General features: G+C 37.6%; 1 protein-coding gene across 1 annotated transcript in view; it reads right to left on the minus strand.

The window, feature by feature from the left end:
* LOC121274409 (potassium/sodium hyperpolarization-activated cyclic nucleotide-gated channel 4-like) overlaps positions 1-24,720 on the minus strand; it is a gene marked incomplete at its 3' end in the record, with an annotated part of 68,656 nt that overhangs the window by 27,282 nt on the left and 16,654 nt on the right.

A 24,720-nucleotide genomic window follows, 5' to 3' on the forward strand; every position in this document is an offset into this window, starting at 1 on the left:
ACACACACAAATCCACATACATCTACACTTACACACATACAAACCCACATACATCTACACTTACACACATACAAACCCACATACATCCACACTTACACACATACACACACACATACAAACCCACATACATCTAGACTTACACACACACAAACCCACATACATCTACACTTACACACACACAAACCCACATACATCTACACTTACACACATATACACAAACCCACATACATCTACACTTACACACATACAAACCCACATACATCTACACTTACACACATACAAACCCACATACATGTACACTTACACACATACAAACCCACATACATCGACACTTACACACATACAAACCCACATACATCGACACTTACACACATACAAACCCACATACATGTACACTTACACACATACAAACCCACATACATCTACACTTACACACACACAAACCCACATCCATCTACACTTACACACATATACACAAACCCACATACATCTACACACACATACAAACCCACATACATCTACACTTACACACATACACACACTCACAAACCCACATACATTTACACTTACACACACGCAAACCCACATACATCTACACTTACACACATAAAACCCACATACATCTACACTTACACACATACACACACACAAACCCACATACATCTATACTCACACACACAAATCCACATACATCTACACTTAAACAGATACAAACCCACATACATCTATACTTACAAACATACAAACACACATACATCTATACTTACACACACACAAACCCACATACATCTACACTTACACACATGTACACAAACCCACATACATCTACACACACACATACAAACCCACATACATCTACACATACACATACACACCCACATACATCGACACTTACACACACAAATCCACATACATCTACACTTACACATGTACAAACCCACATACATCTACACATACACACACACAAACCCACATACATCTACACTTACACACATATACACAAACTCACATACATCTACACTTACACACATACACAAACCCACATACATCTACACTTACACACACACAAACCCGTATACATCTACACCTACACACACACAAACCCACATACATGTACACTTACACACATACAATCCCACATACATCTACACTTACACACATACACACACTCACAAACCCACGTACATCTACACTTACACACACGCAAATCCACATACATCTACACTTACACACAAACAAACCCACATACATCTACGCTTACACACATATACACAAACCCACATATATCTACACTTAGACACATATACACAAACCCACATACATCTACACTTACAAACCCACATACATCTACATTTACACAAACCCACATACATCTACACTTACACACATACAAACCCACATACATCTACACTTACACACATACACACACACACAAACCCACATACATCTATACTTACAAACATACAAACCCACATACATCTACACTTACGCGCATACAAACCCACATACATCTATCCTTACACACGTACAAACCCACATACATCTATACTTACACACATACACACACACAAACCCACATACGTCTACACTTACACACACACAAACCCACATACATCTACACTTACACACATATACACAAACCCACATACATCTACACTTACACACACAAATCCACATACATCTACACACACACATACAAACCCACATACATCTATACTTACAAACATACAAACCCACATACATCTATACTTACACACACACAAACCCACATACATCTACACTTACACACATATACACAAACCCACATACATCTACACACACACATACAAACCCACATACATCTACACATACACATACAAACCCACATACATCTACACTTACACACACAAATCCACATACATCTACAATTACACATGTACAAACCCACATACATCTACACTTACACACACACAAACCCACATACATCTACACTTACACACATATACACAAACCCACATACATCTACACTTACACACACAAATCCACATACATCTACACTTACACACACAAATCCACATACATCTACACTTACACACATACAAACCCACATACATCTATACTTACAAACATACAAACCCACATACATCTATACTTACACACACACAAACCCACATACATCTACACTTACACACATATACACAAACCCACATACATCTACACACACACATACAAACCCACATACATCTACACATACACATACAAACCCACATACATCTACACTTACACACACAAATCCACATACATCTACAATTACACCTGTACAAACCCACATACATCTACACTTACACACACACAAACCCACATACATGTACACTTACACACATACAATCCCACATACATCTACACTTACACACATACACACACTCACAAACCCACATACATCTACACATACACACACATACAAACCAACATACATCTATCCTTACACACATACAAACCCACATACATCTACACTTACACACATACACACACACAAACCCACATACATCTACACTTACACACATATAAACCCACATACATCTACACTTACACACATATACACAAACCCACATACATCTACACTTACACACATATACACAAACCCACATATATCTACACTTACACACATATACACAAACCCACATACATCTACACTTACAAACCCACATACATCTACACTTACACAAATCCACATACATCTACACTTACACACATACAAACCCACATACATCTATCCTTACACAAATACAAACCCACATACATCTACACTTACACACATACACACACACAAACCCACATACATCTACACTTACACACATACAAACCCACATACATCTACACTTACACACACATACACAAACCCATATACATCTACACTTACACACATATACACAAACCCACATATATCTACACTTACACACATATACACAAACCCACATACATCTACACTTACAAACCCACATACATCTACACTTACACAAATCCACATACATCTACACTTACACACATACAAACCCACATACATCTATCCTTACACAAATACAGACCCACATACATCTACACCTACACACATACACACACACAAACCCGCATACATCTACACTTACACACATATAAACAAACCCACATACATCTACACTTACACACATATACACTTACACACACAAACCCACATACATCTACACTTACACACATACAAACCCACGTACATCTATACTTACACACATACAAACCCACATACATCTACACTTACACACATACAAACCCACATACATCTAGACTTACACACACACAAACCCACATACATCTACACTTACACACATATACACAAACCCACATACATCTACACACACACATACAAACCCACTTACATCTACACTTACACACACACACACACATACAAACCCACATACATCTAGACTTACACACACACAAACCCTCATACATCTACACTTACACACACACAAACCCATATACATTACACTTACACACACACAAACCCATATACATCTACACTTACACACATATACACAAACCCACATACATCTACACACACATATACCAACTCACATACATCTACACTTACACACACAAATCCACATACATCTACACTTACACACATACAAACCCACATACATCTACACTTACACACACAAATCCACATACATCTACACTTACACACATACAAACCCACATACATCTACACGTACACCACGCAAATGCACATACATCTACACTTACACACAAACAAACCCACATACATCTACGCTTACACACATATACACAAACCCACATATATCTACACTTACACACATATACACAAACCCACATACATCTACACTTACAAACCCACATACATCTACATTTACACAAACCCACATACATCTACACTTACACACATACAAACCCACATACATCTACACTTACACACATACACACACACACAAACCCACATACATCTATACTTACACACATACAAACCCACATACATCTACACTTACGCGCATACAAACCCACATACATCTATCCTTACACACGTACAAACCCACATACATCTATACTTACACACATACACACACACAAACCCACTTACGTCTACACCTACACACACACAAACCCACATACATCTACACTTACACACATATACACAAACCCACATACATCTACACTTACACACACAAATCCACATACATCTACACTTACACACATACAAACCCACATACATCTATACTTACAAACATACAAACCCACATACATCTATACTTACACACACACAAACCCACATACATCTACACTTACACACATATACACAAACCCACATACATCTACACACACACATACAAACCCACATACATCTACACATACACATACAAACCCACATACATCTACACTTACACACACAAATCCACATACATCTACAATTACACATGTACAAACCCACATACATCTACACTTACACACACACAAACCCACATACATCTACACTTACACACATATACACAAACCCACATACATCTACACTTCCACACACAAATCCACATAGATCTACACTTACACACACACAAATCCACATACATCTACACTTACACACATACAAACCCACATACATCTATCCTTACAAACATACAAACCCACATACATCTATACTTACACACACACAAACCCACATACATCTACACTTACACACATATACACAAACCCACATACATCTGCACACACACATACAAACCCACATACATCTACACATACACATACAAACCCACATACATCTACACTTACACACACAAATCCACATACATCTACAATTACACCTGTACAAACCCACATACATCTACACTTACACACACACAAACCCACATACATGTACACTTACACACATACAATCCCACATACATCTACACTTACACACATACACACACTCACAACCCACATACATCTACACATACACACACATACAAACCAACATACATCTATCCTTACACACATACAAACCCACATACATCTACACTTACACACATACACACACACAAACCCACATACATCTACACTTACACACATATAAACCCACATACATCTACACTTACACACATATACACAAACCCACATACATCTACACTTACACACATATACACAAACCCACATATATCTACACTTACACACATATACACAAACCCACATACATCTACACTTACAAACCCACATACATCTACACTTACACAAATCCACATACATCTACACTTACACACATACAAACCCACATACATCTATCCTTACACAAATACAAACCCACATACATCTACACTTACACACATACACACACACAAACCCACATACATCTACACTTACACACATACAAACCCACATACATCTACACTTACACACATATACACAAACCCACATACATCTACACTTACACACATATACACAAACCCACATATATCTACACTTACACACATATACACAAACCCACATACATCTACACTTACAAACCCACATACATCTACACTTACACAAATCCACATACATCTACACTTACACACATACAAACCCACATACATCTATCCTTACACAAATACAGACCCACATACATCTACACCTACACACATACACACACACAAACCCGCATACATCTACACTTACACACATATAAACAAACCCACATACATCTACACTTACACACATATACACTTACACACACAAACCCACATACATCTACACTTACACACATACAAACCCACGTACATCTACCCTTACACACATACAAACCCACATACATCTACACTTACACACATACAAACCCACATACATCTAGACTTACACACATACAAACCCACATACATCTACACATACACACACACAAACCCACATACATCTACACTTACACACATACAAACCCACATACATCTACACTTACACACATATACACAAACCCACATACATCTACACTTACACACATATACACAAACCCACATATATCTACACTTACACACATATACACAAACCCACATACATCTACACTTACAAACCCACATACATCTACACTTACACAAATCCACATACATCTACACTTACACACATACAAACCCACATACATCTATCCTTACACAAATACAGACCCACATACATCTACACCTACACACATACACACACACAAACCCGCATACATCTACACTTACACACATATAAACAAACCCACATACATCTACACTTACACACATATACACTTACACACACAAACCCACATACATCTACACTTACACACATACAAACCCACGTACATCTACCCTTACACACATACAAACCCACATACATCTACACTTACACACATACAAACCCACATACATCTAGACTTACACACACACAAACCCACATACATCTACACTTACACACATATACACAAACCCACATACATCTAAACACACATACAAACCCACATACATCTACACTTACACACATACACACACACATACAAACCCATATACATCTACAGTTACACACACACAAACCCTCATACATCTACACTTACACACACACAAACCCATATACATTACACTTACACACACACAAACCCATATACATCTACACTTACACACATATACACAAACCCACATACATCTACACACACATATACAAACTCACATACATCTACACTTACACACACAAATCCACATACATCTACACTTACACACATACAAACCCACATACATCTACACTTACACACTCAAATCCACATACATCTACACTTACACACATACAAACCCACATACATCTACACTTACACACATACAAACCCGAATACATCTACACTTACACACATACACACACACATACAAACCCACATACATCTACACTTACACACACAAATCCACATACATCTACACTTACACACATACAAACCCACATACATCTGCACTTACACACATACAAACCCACATACATCTACACTTACACACATACACACACACATACAAACCCACATACATCTAGACTTACACACACACAAACCCACATACGTCTACACTTACACACACACAAACCCACATACATCTACACTTACACACATATACACATACCCACATACATCTACACTTACACACACACAAACCCATATACATCTATACCTACACACACATAAACTCACATACATGTACACTTACACACATACAATCCCACATACATCTACACTTACACACATACACACACTCACAAACCCGCATACATCTACACTTACACACACGCAAATCCACATACATCTACACTTACACACAAACAAACCCACATACATCTACACTTACACACATACACACACATACAAACCTACATACATCTATCCTTACACACATACAAACCCACATACATCTACACTTACACACATATACACACACAAACCCACATACATCTACACTTACACACATACAAACCCACATACATCTACACTTACACACATATACACAAACCCACATACATCTACACTTACACACATATACACAAACCCACATATGTCTACACTTACACACATATACACAAACCCACATACATCTACATTTACATACGTACAAACCCACATACATCTACACTTACACAAACCCACATACATCTACACTTACACACATACAAACCCACATACATCTATCCTTACACAAATACAGACCCACATACATCTACACCTACACACATACACACACACAAACCCACATACATCTACACTTACACACATATACACAAACCCACATACATCTACACCTACACACATATACACAAACCCACATACATCTACACCTACACACATATACACAAACCCACATACATCTACACTTACACACATATACACACACAAACCCACATACATCTACACTTACACACATACAAACCCACATACATCTACACTTACACACATATACACAAACCCACATACATCTACACTTACACACATATACACAAACCCACATATGTCTACACTTACACACATATACACAAACCCACATACATCTACATTTACATACGTACAATCCCACATACATCTACACTTACACAAACCCACATACATCTACACTTACACACATACAAACCCACATACATCTATCCTTACACAAATACAGACCCACATACATCTACACCTACACACATACACACACACAAACCCAAATACATCTACACTTACACACATATACACAAACCCACATACATCTACACCTACACACATATACACAAACCCACATACATCTACACCTACACACATATACACAAACCCACATACATCTACACTTAAACACATATACACACACAAACCCACATACATCTACACTTACACACATACAAACCCACATACATCTACACTTACACACATATACACAAACCCACATACATCTACACTTACACACATATACACAAACCCACATATGTCTACACTTACACACATATACACAAACCCACATACATCTACATTTACATACGTACAAACCCACATACATCTACACTTACACAAACCCACATACATCTACACTTACACACATACAAACCCACATACATCTATCCTTACACAAATACAGACCCACATACATCTACACCTACACACATACACACACACAAACCCACATACATCTACACTTACACACATATACACAAACCCACATACATCTACACCTACACACATATACACAAACCCACATACATCTACACCTACACACATATACACAAACCCACATACATCTACACTTACACACATATACACAAACCCACATACATCTACACACACACATACAAACCCACATACATCTACACTTACACACATACACACACACATACATCTACACTTACACACATACACACACACAAACCCACATACATCTACACTTACACACATACAAACCCACATACATCTACACTTACACACATATACACAAACCCACATACATCTACACTTACACACATATACACAAACCCACATATATCTACACTTACACACATATACACAAACCCACATACATCTACACTTACAAACCCACATACATCTACACTTACACAAATCCACATACATCTACACTTACACACATACAAACCCACATACATCTATCCTTACACAAATACAGACCCACATACATCTACACCTACACACATACACACACACAAACCCGCATACATCTACACTTACACACATATAAACAAACCCTCATACATCTACACTTACACACATATACACAAACCCACATACATCTACACTTACACACATATACACAAACCCACATATATCTACACTTACACACATATACACAAACCCACATACATCTACACTTACAAACCCACATACATCTACACTTACACAAATCCACATACATCTACACTTACACACATACAAACCCACATACATCTATCCTTACACAAATACAGACCCACATACATCTACACCTACACACATACACACACACAAACCCGCATACATCTACACTTACACACATATAAACAAACCCACATACATCTACACTTACACACATATACACTTACACACACAAACCCACATACATCTACACTTACACACATACAAACCCACGTACATCTACACTTACACACATACAAACCCACATACATCTACACTTACACACATACAAACCCACATACATCTAGAATTACACACACACAAACCCACAAACATCTACACTTACACACATATACACAAACCCACATACATCTACACACACACATACAAACCCACATACATCTACACTTACACACATACACACACACATACAAACCCACATACATCTAGACTTACACACACACAAACCCTCATACATCTATACTTACACACACACAAACCCATATACATTACACTTACACACACACAAACCCATATACATCTACACTTACACACATATACACAAACCCACATACATCTACACACACATATACAAACAAACATACATCTACACTTACACACACAAATCCACATACATCTACACTTACACACATACAAACGCACATACATCTACACTTACACACTCAAATCCACATACATCTACACTTACACACATACAAACCCACATACATCTACACTTACACACATACAAACCCACATACATCTACACTTACACACATACACACACACATACAAACCCACATACATCTACACTTACACACACAAATCCACATACATCTACACTTACACACATACAAACCCACATACATCTGCACTTACACACATACAAACCCAAATACATCTACACTTACACACATACACACACACATACAAACCCACATACATCTAGACTTACACACACACAAACCCACATACGTCTACAATTACACACACACAAACCCACATACATCTACACTTACACACATATACACATACCCACATACATCTACACTTACACACACACAAACCCATATACATCTATACCTACACACACATAAACTCACATACATGTACACTTACACACATACAATCCCACATACATCTACACTTACACACATACACACACTCACAAACCCGCATACATCTACACTTACACACACGCAAATCCACATTCATCTACACTTACACACAAACAAACCCACATACATCTACGCTTACACACATACACACACATACAAACCTACATACATCTATCCTTACACACATACAAACCCACATACATCTACACTTACACACATATACACACACAAACCCACATACATCTACACTTACACACATACAAACCCACATACATCTACACTTACACACATATACACAAACCCACATACATCTACACTTACACACATATACACAAACCCACATATGTCTACACTTACACACATATACACAAACCCACATACATCTACATTTACATACGTACAAACCCACATACATCTACACTTACACAAACCCACATACATCTACATTTACACACATGCAAACCCACATACATCTATCCTTACACAAATACAGACCCACATACATCTACACCTACACACATACACACACACAAACCCACATACATCTACACTTACACACATATACACAAACCCACATACATCTACACCTACACACATATACACAAACCCACATACATCTACACCTACACACATATACACAAACCCACATACATCTACACTTACACACATATACACAAACCCACATACATCTACACACACACATACAAACCCACATACATCTACACTTACACACATACACACAAACATACATCTACACTTATACACATACAAACCCACGTACATCTACACTTACACACATACAAACCCACATACATCTACACTTATACACATACACATACACATACAAACCCACATACATCTACACTTACACACACACAAACCCACATACATCTACACTTACACACATATACACAAACCCACATACATCTACACACACACATACAAACCCACATACATCTACACTTACACACATACAAACCCACATACATCTACACTTATACACATACACACACACATACAAACCCACATACATCTAGACTTACACACACACAAACCCACATACATCTACACTTACACACATATACACAAACCCACATACATCTACACACACACATACAAACCCACATACATCTAGACTTACACACACGCAAACCCACATACATCTACACTTACACACACACAAACCCATATACATCTACACTTACACACACACAAACCCATATACATCTACACTTACACACATATACACAAACCCACATACATCTACACACACACATACAAACCCACATACATCTACACTTACACACACAAATCCACATACATCTACACTTACACACATACAAACCCACATACATCTACACTTACACACATACAAACCCACATACATCCACACTTACACACATACACACACACATACAAACCCACATACATCTAGACTTACACACACACAAACCCCCATACATCTACACTTACACACACACAAACCCACATACATCTACACTTACACACATATACACAAACCCACATACATCTACACTTACACACGTACAAACCCACATACATCTACACTTACACACATACAAACCCACATACATGTACACTTACACACATACAAACCCACATACATCGACACTTACACACATACAAACCCACATACATCTACACTTACACACATACACACACTCACAAACCCACATACATTTACACTTACACACACGCAAACCCACATACATCTACACTTACACACATACAAACCCACATACATCTACACTTACACACATATACACACACAAACCCATATACATCTATACTTACACACACAAATCCACATACATCTACACTTACACACATACAAACCCACATACATCTATACTTACAAACATACAAACACACATACATCTATACTTACACACACACAAACCCACATACATCTACACTTACACACATATACACAAACCCACATACATCTACACACACACATACAAACCCACATACATCTACACATACACATACACACCCACATACATCGACACTTACACACACAAATCCACATACATCTACACTTACACATGTACAAACCCACATACATCTACACATACACACACACAAACCCACATACATCTACACTTACACACATATACACAAACTCACATACATCTACACTTACACACTTATACACAAACCCACATACATCTACACTTACACATACACAAACCCGTATACATCTACACCTACACACACACAAACCCACATACATGTACACTTACACACATACAATCCCACATACATCTACAGTTACACACATACACACACTCACAAACCCACATACATCTACACTTACACACACGCAAATCCACATACATCTACACTTACACACAAACAAACCCACATACATCTACGCTTACACACATATACTCAAACCCACATATATCTACACTTACACACATATACACAAACCCACATACATCTACACTTACAAACCCACATACATCTACATTTACACAAACCCACATACATCTACACTTACACACATACAAACCCACATACATCTACACTTACACACATACACACACACACAAACCCACATACATCTATACTTACACACATACAAACCCACATACATCTACACTTATGCGCATACAAACCCACATACATCTATCCTTACACACGTACAAACCCACATACATCTATACTTACACACTTACACACACACAAACCCACATACGTCTACACTTACACACACACAAACCCACATACATCTACACTTACACACATATACACAAACCCACATACATCTACACTTACACACACAAATCCACATACATCTACACTTACACACATACAAACCCACATACATCTATACTTACAAACATACAAACCCACATACATCTATACTTACACACACACAAACCCACATACATCTACACTTACACACATATACACAAACCCTCATACATCTACACACACACATACAAACCCACATACATCTACACTTACACACATACAAACCCACATACATCTACACTTACACACACAAATCCACATACATCTACAATTACACATGTACAAACCCACATACATCTACACTTACACACACACAAACCCACATACATCTACACTTACACACATATACACAAACCCACATACATCTACACTTCCACACACAAATCCACATAGATCTACACTTACACACACACAAATCCACATACATCTACACTTACACACATACAAACCCACATACATCTATACTTACAAACATACAAACCCACATACATCTATACTTAAACACACACAAACCCACATACATCTACACTTACACACATATACACAAACCCACATACATCTGCACACACACATACAAACCCACATACATCTACACATACACATACAAACCCACATACATCTACACTTACACACACAAATCCACATACATCTACAATTACACCTGTACAAACCCACATACATCTACACTTACACACACACAAACCCACATACATGTACACTTACACACATACAATCCCACATACATCTACACTTACACACATACACACACTCACAAACCCACATACATCTACACTTACACACACATACAAACCAACATACATCTATCCTTACACACATACAAACCCACATACATCTACACTTACACACATACACACACACAAACCCACATACATCTACACTTACACACATATAAACCCACATACATCTACACTTACACACATATACACAAACCCACATACATCTACACTTACACACATATACACAAACCCACATATATCTACACTTACACACATATACACAAACCCACATACATCTACACTTACAAACCCACATACATCTACACTTACACAAATCCACATACATCTACACTTACACACATACAAACCCACATACATCTATCCTTACACAAATACAAACCCACATACATCTACACTTACACACATACACACACGCAAACCCACATACATCTACACTTACACACATACAAACCCACATACATCTACACTTACACACATATACACAAACCCACATACATCTACACTTACACACATATACACAAACCCACATATATCTACACTTACACACATATACACAACCCCACATACATCTACACTTACAAACCCACATACATCTACACTTACACAAATCCACATACATCTACACTTACACACATACAAACCCACATACATCTATCCTTACACAAATACAGACCCACATACATCTACACCTGCACACATAAACACACACAAACCCGCATACATCTACACTTACACACATATAAACAAACCCACATACATCTACACTTACACACATATACACTTACACACACAAACCCACATACATCTACACTTACACACATACAAACCCACGTACATCTACCCTTACACACATACAAACCCACATACATCTACACTTACACACATACAAACCCACATACATCTAGACTTACACACACACAAACCCACATACATCTACACTTACACACATATACACAAACCCACATACATCTAAACACACATACAAACCCACATACATCTACACTTACACACATACAAACCCACATACATCTAGACTTACACACACACAAACCCACATACATCTACACTTACACACATATACACAAACCCACATACATCTAAACACACATACAAACCCACATACATCTACACTTACACACACACAAACCCATATACATTACACTTACACACACACAAACCCATATACATCTACACTTACACACATACACACACTCACAAACCCGCATACATCTACACTTACACACACGCAAATCCACATACATCTACACTTACACACAAACAAACCCACATACATCTACACTTACACACACACAAACCCATATACATTACACTTACACACACACAAACCCATATACATCTACACTTACACACATACACACACTCACAAACCCGCATACATCTACACTTACACACACGCAAATCCACATACATCTACACTTACACACAAACAAACCCACATACATCTACACTTACACACATACACACACATACAAACCTACATACATCTATCCTTACACACATACAAACCCACATACATCTACACTTACACACATATACACAAACCCACATACATCTACACTTACACACACAAATCCACATACATCTACACTTACACACATACAAACCCACATACATCTATACTTACAAACATACAAACCCACATACATCTATACTTACACACACACAAACCCACATACATCTACACTTACACACATATACACAAACCCACATACATCTACACACACACATACAAACCCACATACATCTACACATACACATACAAACCCACATACATCTACACTTACACACACAAATCCACATACATCTACAATTACACATGTACAAACCCACATACATCTACACTTACACACACACAAACCCACATACATCTACACTTACACACATATACACAAACCCACATACATCTACACTTCCACACACAAATCCACATAGATCTACACTTACACACACACAAATCCACATACATCTACACTTACACACATACAAACCCACATACATCTATCCTTACAAACATACAAACCCACATACATCTATACTTACACACACACAAACCCACATACATCTACACTTACACACATATACACAAACCCACATACATCTGCACACACACATACAAACCCACATACATCTACACATACACATACAAACCCACATACATCTACACTTACACACACAAATCCACATACATCTACAATTACACCTGTACAAACCCACATACATCTACACTTACACACACACAAACCCACATACATGTACACTTACACACATACAATCCCACATACATCTACACTTACACACATACACACACTCACAACCCACATACATCTACACATACACACACATACAAACCAACATACATCTATCCTTACACACATACAAACCCACATACATCTACACTTACACACATACACACACACAAACCCACATACATCTACACTTACACACATATAAACCCACATACATCTACACTTACACACATATACACAAACCCACATACATCTACACTTACACACATATACACAAACCCACATATATCTACACTTACACACATATACACAAACCCACATACATCTACACTTACAAACCCACATACATCTACACTTACACAAATCCACATACATCTACACTTACACACATACAAACCCACATACATCTATCCTTACACAAATACAAACCCACATACATCTACACTTACACACATACACACACACAAACCCACATACATCTACACTTACACACATACAAACCCACATACATCTACACTTACACACATATACACAAACCCACATACATCTACACTTACACACATATACACAAACCCACATATATCTACACTTACACACATATACACAAACCCACATACATCTACACTTACAAACCCACATACATCTACACTTACACAAATCCACATACATCTACACTTACACACATACAAACCCACATACATCTATCCTTACACAAATACAGACCCACATACATCTACACCTACACACATACACACACACAAACCCGCATACATCTACACTTACACACATATAAACAAACCCACATACATCTACACTTACACACATATACACTTACACACACAAACCCACATACATCTACACTTACACACATACAAACCCACGTACATCTACCCTTACACACATACAAACCCACATACATCTACACTTACACACATACAAACCCACATACATCTAGACTTACACACATACAAACCCACATACATCTACACATACACACACACAAACCCACATACATCTACACTTACACACATACAAACCCACATACATCTACACTTACACACATATACACAAACCCACATACATCTACACTTACACACATATACACAAACCCACATATATCTACACTTACACACATATACACAAACCCACATACATCTACACTTACAAACCCACATACATCTACACTTACACAAATCCACATACATCTACACTTACACACATACAAACCCACATACATCTATCCTTACACAAATACAGACCCACATACATCTACACCTACACACATACACACACACAAACCCGCATACATCTACACTTACACACATATAAACAAACCCACATACATCTACACTTACACACATATACACTTACACACACAAACCCACATACATCTACACTTACACACATACAAACCCACGTACATCTACCCTTACACACATACAAACCCACATACATCTACACTTACACACATACAAACCCACATACATCTAGACTTACACACACACAAACCCACATACATCTACACTTACACACATATACACAAACCCACATACATCTAAACACACATACAAACCCACATACATCTACACTTACACACATACACACACACATACAAACCCATATACATCTACAGTTACACACACACAAACCCTCATACATCTACACTTACACACACACAAACCCATATACATTACACTTACACACACACAAACCTATATACATCTACACTTACACACATATACACAAACCCACATACATCTACACACACATATACAAACTCACATACATCTACACTTACACACACAAATCCACATACATCTACACTTACACACATACAAACCCACATACATCTACACTTACACACTCAAATCCACATACATCTACACTTACACACATACAAACCCACATACATCTACACTTACACACATACAAACCCGAATACATCTACACTTACACACATACACACACACATACAAACCCACATACATCTACACTTACACACACAAATCCACATACATCTACACTTACACACATACAAACCCACATACATCTGCACTTACACACATACAAACCCACATACATCTACACTTACACACATACACACACACATACAAACCCACATACATCTAGACTTACACACACACAAACCCACATACGTCTACACTTACACACACACAAACCCACATACATCTACACTTACACACATATACACATACCCACATACATCTACACTTACACACACACAAACCCATATACATCTATACCTACACACACATAAACTCACATACATGTACACTTACACACATACAATCCCACATACATCTACACTTACACACATACACACACTCACAAACCCGCATACATCTACACTTACACACACGCAAATCCACATACATCTACACTTACACACAAACAAACCCACATACATCTACACTTACACACATACACACACATACAAACCTACATACATCTATCCTTACACACATACAAACCCACATACATCTACACTTACACACATATACACACACAAACCCACATACATCTACACTTACACACATACAAACCCACATACATCTACACTTACACACATATACACAAACCCACATACATCTACACTTACACACATATACACAAACCCACATATGTCTACACTTACACACATATACACAAACCCACATACATCTACATTTACATACGTACAAACCCACATACATCTACACTTACACAAACCCACATACATCTACACTTACACACATACAAACCCACATACATCTATCCTTACACAAATACAGACCCACATACATCTACACCTACACACATACACACACACAAACCCACATACATCTACACTTACACACATATACACAAAGCCACATACATCTACACCTACACACATATACACAAACCCACATACATCTACACCTACACACATATACACAAACCCACATACATCTACACTTACACACATATACACACACAAACCCACATACATCTACACTTACACACATACAAACCCACATACATCTACACTTACACACATATACACAAACCCACATACATCTACACTTACACACATATACACAAACCCACATATGTCTACACTTACACACATATACACAAACCCACATACATCTACATTTACATACGTACAATCCCACATACATCTACACTTACACAAACCCACATACATCTACACTTACACACATACAAACCCACATACATCTATCCTTACACAAATACAGACCCACATACATCTACACCTACACACATACACACACACAAACCCAAATACATCTACACTTACACACATATACACAAACCCACATACATCTACACCTACACACATATACACAAACCCACATACATCTACACCTACACACATATACACAAACCCACATACATCTACACTTAAACACATATACACACACAAACCCACATACATCTACACTTACACACATACAAACCCACATACATCTACACTTACACACATATACACAAACCCACATACATCTACACTTACACACATATACACAAACCCACATATGTCTACACTTACACACATATACACAAACCCACATACATCTACATTTACATACGTACAAACCCACATACATCTACACTTACACAAACCCACATACATCTACACTTACACACATACAAACCCACATACATCTATCCTTACACAAATACAGACCCACATACATCTACACCTACACACATACACACACACAAACCCACATACATCTACACTTACACACATATACACAAACCCACATACATCTACACCTACACACATATACACAAACCCACATACATCTACACCTACACACATATACACAAACCCACATACATCTACACTTACACACATATACACAAACCCACATACATCTACACACACACATACAAACCCACATACATCTACACTTACACACATACACACACACATACATCTACACTTACACACATACACACACACAAACCCACATACATCTACACTTACACACATACAAACCCACATACATCTACACTTACACACATATACACAAACCCACATACATCTACACTTACACACATATACACAAACCCACATATATCTACACTTACACACATATACACAAACCCACATACATCTACACTTACAAACCCACATACATCTACACTTACACAAATCCACATACATCTACACTTACACACATACAAACCCACATACATCTATCCTTACACAAATACAGACCCACATACATCTACACCTACACACATACACACACACAAACCCGCATACATCTACACTTACACACATATAAACAAACCCACATACATCTACACTTACACACATATACACAAACCCACATACATCTACACTTACACACATATGCACAAACCCACATATATCTACACTTACACACATATACACAAACCCACATACATCTACACTTACAAACCCACATACATCTACACTTACACAAATCCACATACATCTACACTTACACACATACAAACCCACATACATCTATCCTTACACAAATACAGACCCACATACATCTACACCTACACACATACACACACACAAACCCGCATACATCTACACTTACACACATATAAACAAACCCACATACATCTACACTTACACACATATACACTTACACACACAAACCCACATACATCTACACTTACACACATACAAACCCACGTACATCTACACTTACACACATACAAACCCACATACATCTACACTTACACACATACAAACCCACATACATCTAGAATTACACACACACAAACCCACATACATCTACACTTACACACATATACACAAACCCACATACATCTACACACACACATACAAACCCACATACATCTACACTTACACACATACACACACACATACAAACCCACATACATCTAGACTTACACACACACAAACCCTCATACATCTATACTTACACACACACAAACCCATATACATTACACTTACACACACACAAACCCATATACATCTACACTTACACACATATACACAAACCCACATACATCTACACACACATATACAAACAAACATACATCTACACTTACACACACAAATCCACATACATCTACACTTACACACATACAAACGCACATACATCTACACTTACACACACACAAACCCACATACATCTACACTTACACACATATACACAAACCCACATACATCTACACTTACACACACAAATCCACATACATCTACACTTACACACACACAAATCCACATACATCTACACTTACACACATAGAAACCCACATACATCTATACTTACAAACATACAAACCCACATACATCTATACTTACACACACACAAACCCACATACATCTACACTTACACACATATACACAAACCCACATACATCTACACACACACATACAAACCCACATACATCTACACATACACATACAAACCCACATACATCTACACTTACACACACATATCCACATACATCTACACTTACACACATACAAACCCACATACATCTACACTTACACACACAAATCCACATACTTCTACACTTACACACATACAAACCCCCATACATCTACACTTACACACACACAAACCCACATACATCTACACTTACACACATATACACAAACTCACATACATCTACACTTACACACATATACACAAACCCACATACATCTACACTTACACACACACAAACCCATATACATCTACACCTACACACACACAAACCCACATACATGTACACTTACACACATACAATCCCACATACATCTACACTTACACACATACACACACTCACAAACCCACATACATCTACACTTACACACATATAAACCCACATACATCTACACTTACACACATATACACAAACCCACATACATCTACACTTACACACACAAATCCACATACATCTACACTTACACACATACAAACCCACATACATCTATACTTACAAACATACAAACACACATACATCTATACTTACACACACACAAACCCACATACATCTACACTCACACACATATACACAAACCCACATACATCTACACACACACATACAAACCCACATACATCTACACTTACACACATACAAACCCACATACATCTACACTTACACACACAAATCCACATACATCTACAATTACACATGTACAAACCCACATACATCTACACTTACACACACACAAACCCACATACATCTACACTTACACACATACACACACTCACAAACCCACATACATTTACACTTACACACACGCAAACCCACATACATCTACACTTACACACATACAAACCCACATACATCTACACTTACACACATACACACACTCACAAACCCACATACATTTACACTTACACACACGCAAACCCACATACATCTACACTTAAACACATACAAACCCACATACATCTACACTTACACACATATACACACACAAACACACATACATCTATACTTACACACACAAATCCACATACATCTACACTTACACACATACAAACCCACATACATCTATACTTACAAACATACAAACACACATACATCTATACTTACACACACACAAACCCACATACATCTACACTTACACACATACACACACACATACAAACCCACATACATCTACACTTACACACACAAATCCACATACATCTACACTTACACACATACAAACCCACATACATCTGCACTTACACACATACAAACCCACATACATCTACACTTACACACATACACACACACATACAAACCCACATACATCTAGACTTACACACACACAAACCCACATACGTCTACACTTACACACACACAAACCCACATACATCTACACTTACACACATATACACATACCCACATACATCTACACTTACACACACACAAACCCATATACATCTATACCTACACACACATAAACTCACATACATGTACACTTACACACATACAATCCCACATACATCTACACTTACACACATACACACACTCACAAACCCGCATACATCTACACTTACACACACGCAAATCCACATACATCTACACTTACACACAAACAAACCCACATACATCTACGCTTACACACATACACACACATACAAACCTACATACATCTATCCTTACACACATACAAACCCACATACATCTACACTTACACACATATACACACACAAACCCACATACATCTACACTTACACACATACAAACCCACATACATCTACACTTACACACATATACACAAACCCACATACATCTACACTTACACACATATACACAAACCCACATATGTCTACACTTACACACATATACACAAACCCACATACATCTACATTTACATACGTGCAAACCCACATACATCTACACTTACACAAACCCACATACATCTACATTTACACACATACAAACCCACATACATCTATCCTTACACAAATACAGACCCACATACATCTACACCTACACACATACACACACACAAACCCACATACATCTACACTTACACACATATACACAAACCCACATACATCTACACCTACACACATATACACAAACCCACATACATCTACACCTACACACATATACACAAACCCACATACATCTACACTTACACACATATACACAAACCCACATACATCTACACACACACATACAAACCCACATACATCTACACTTACACACATACACACACACATACATCTACACTTATACACATACAAACCCACGTACATCTACACTTACACACATACAAACCCACATACATCTACACTTATACACATACACATACACATACAAACCCACATACATCTACACTTACACACACACAAACCCACATACATCTACACTTACACACATATACACAAACCCACATACATCTACACACACACATACAAACCCACATACATCTACACTTACACACATACAAACCCACATACATCTACACTTATACACATACACACACACATACAAACCCACATACATCTAGACTTACACACACACAAACCCACATACATCTACACTTACACACATATACACAAACCCACATACATCTACACACACACATACAAACCCACATACATCTAGACTTACACACACGCAAACCCACATACATCTACACTTACACACACACAAACCCATATACATCTACACTTACACACACACAAACCCATATACATCTACACTTACACACATATACACAAACCCACATACATCTACACACACACATACAAACCCACATACATCTACACTTACACACACAAATCCACATACATCTACACTTACACACATACAAACCCACATACATCTACACTTACACACATACAAACCCACATACATCCACACTTACACACATACACACACACATACAAACCCACATACATCTAGACTTACACACACACAAACCCCCATACATCTACACTTACACACACACAAACCCACATACATCTACACTTACACACATATACACAAACCCACATACA

This window comes from Carcharodon carcharias (genome assembly GCF_017639515.1).
Source record: "Carcharodon carcharias isolate sCarCar2 chromosome 36 unlocalized genomic scaffold, sCarCar2.pri SUPER_36_unloc_17, whole genome shotgun sequence".
Taxonomy (NCBI): Eukaryota; Metazoa; Chordata; class Chondrichthyes; order Lamniformes; family Lamnidae; genus Carcharodon; species Carcharodon carcharias.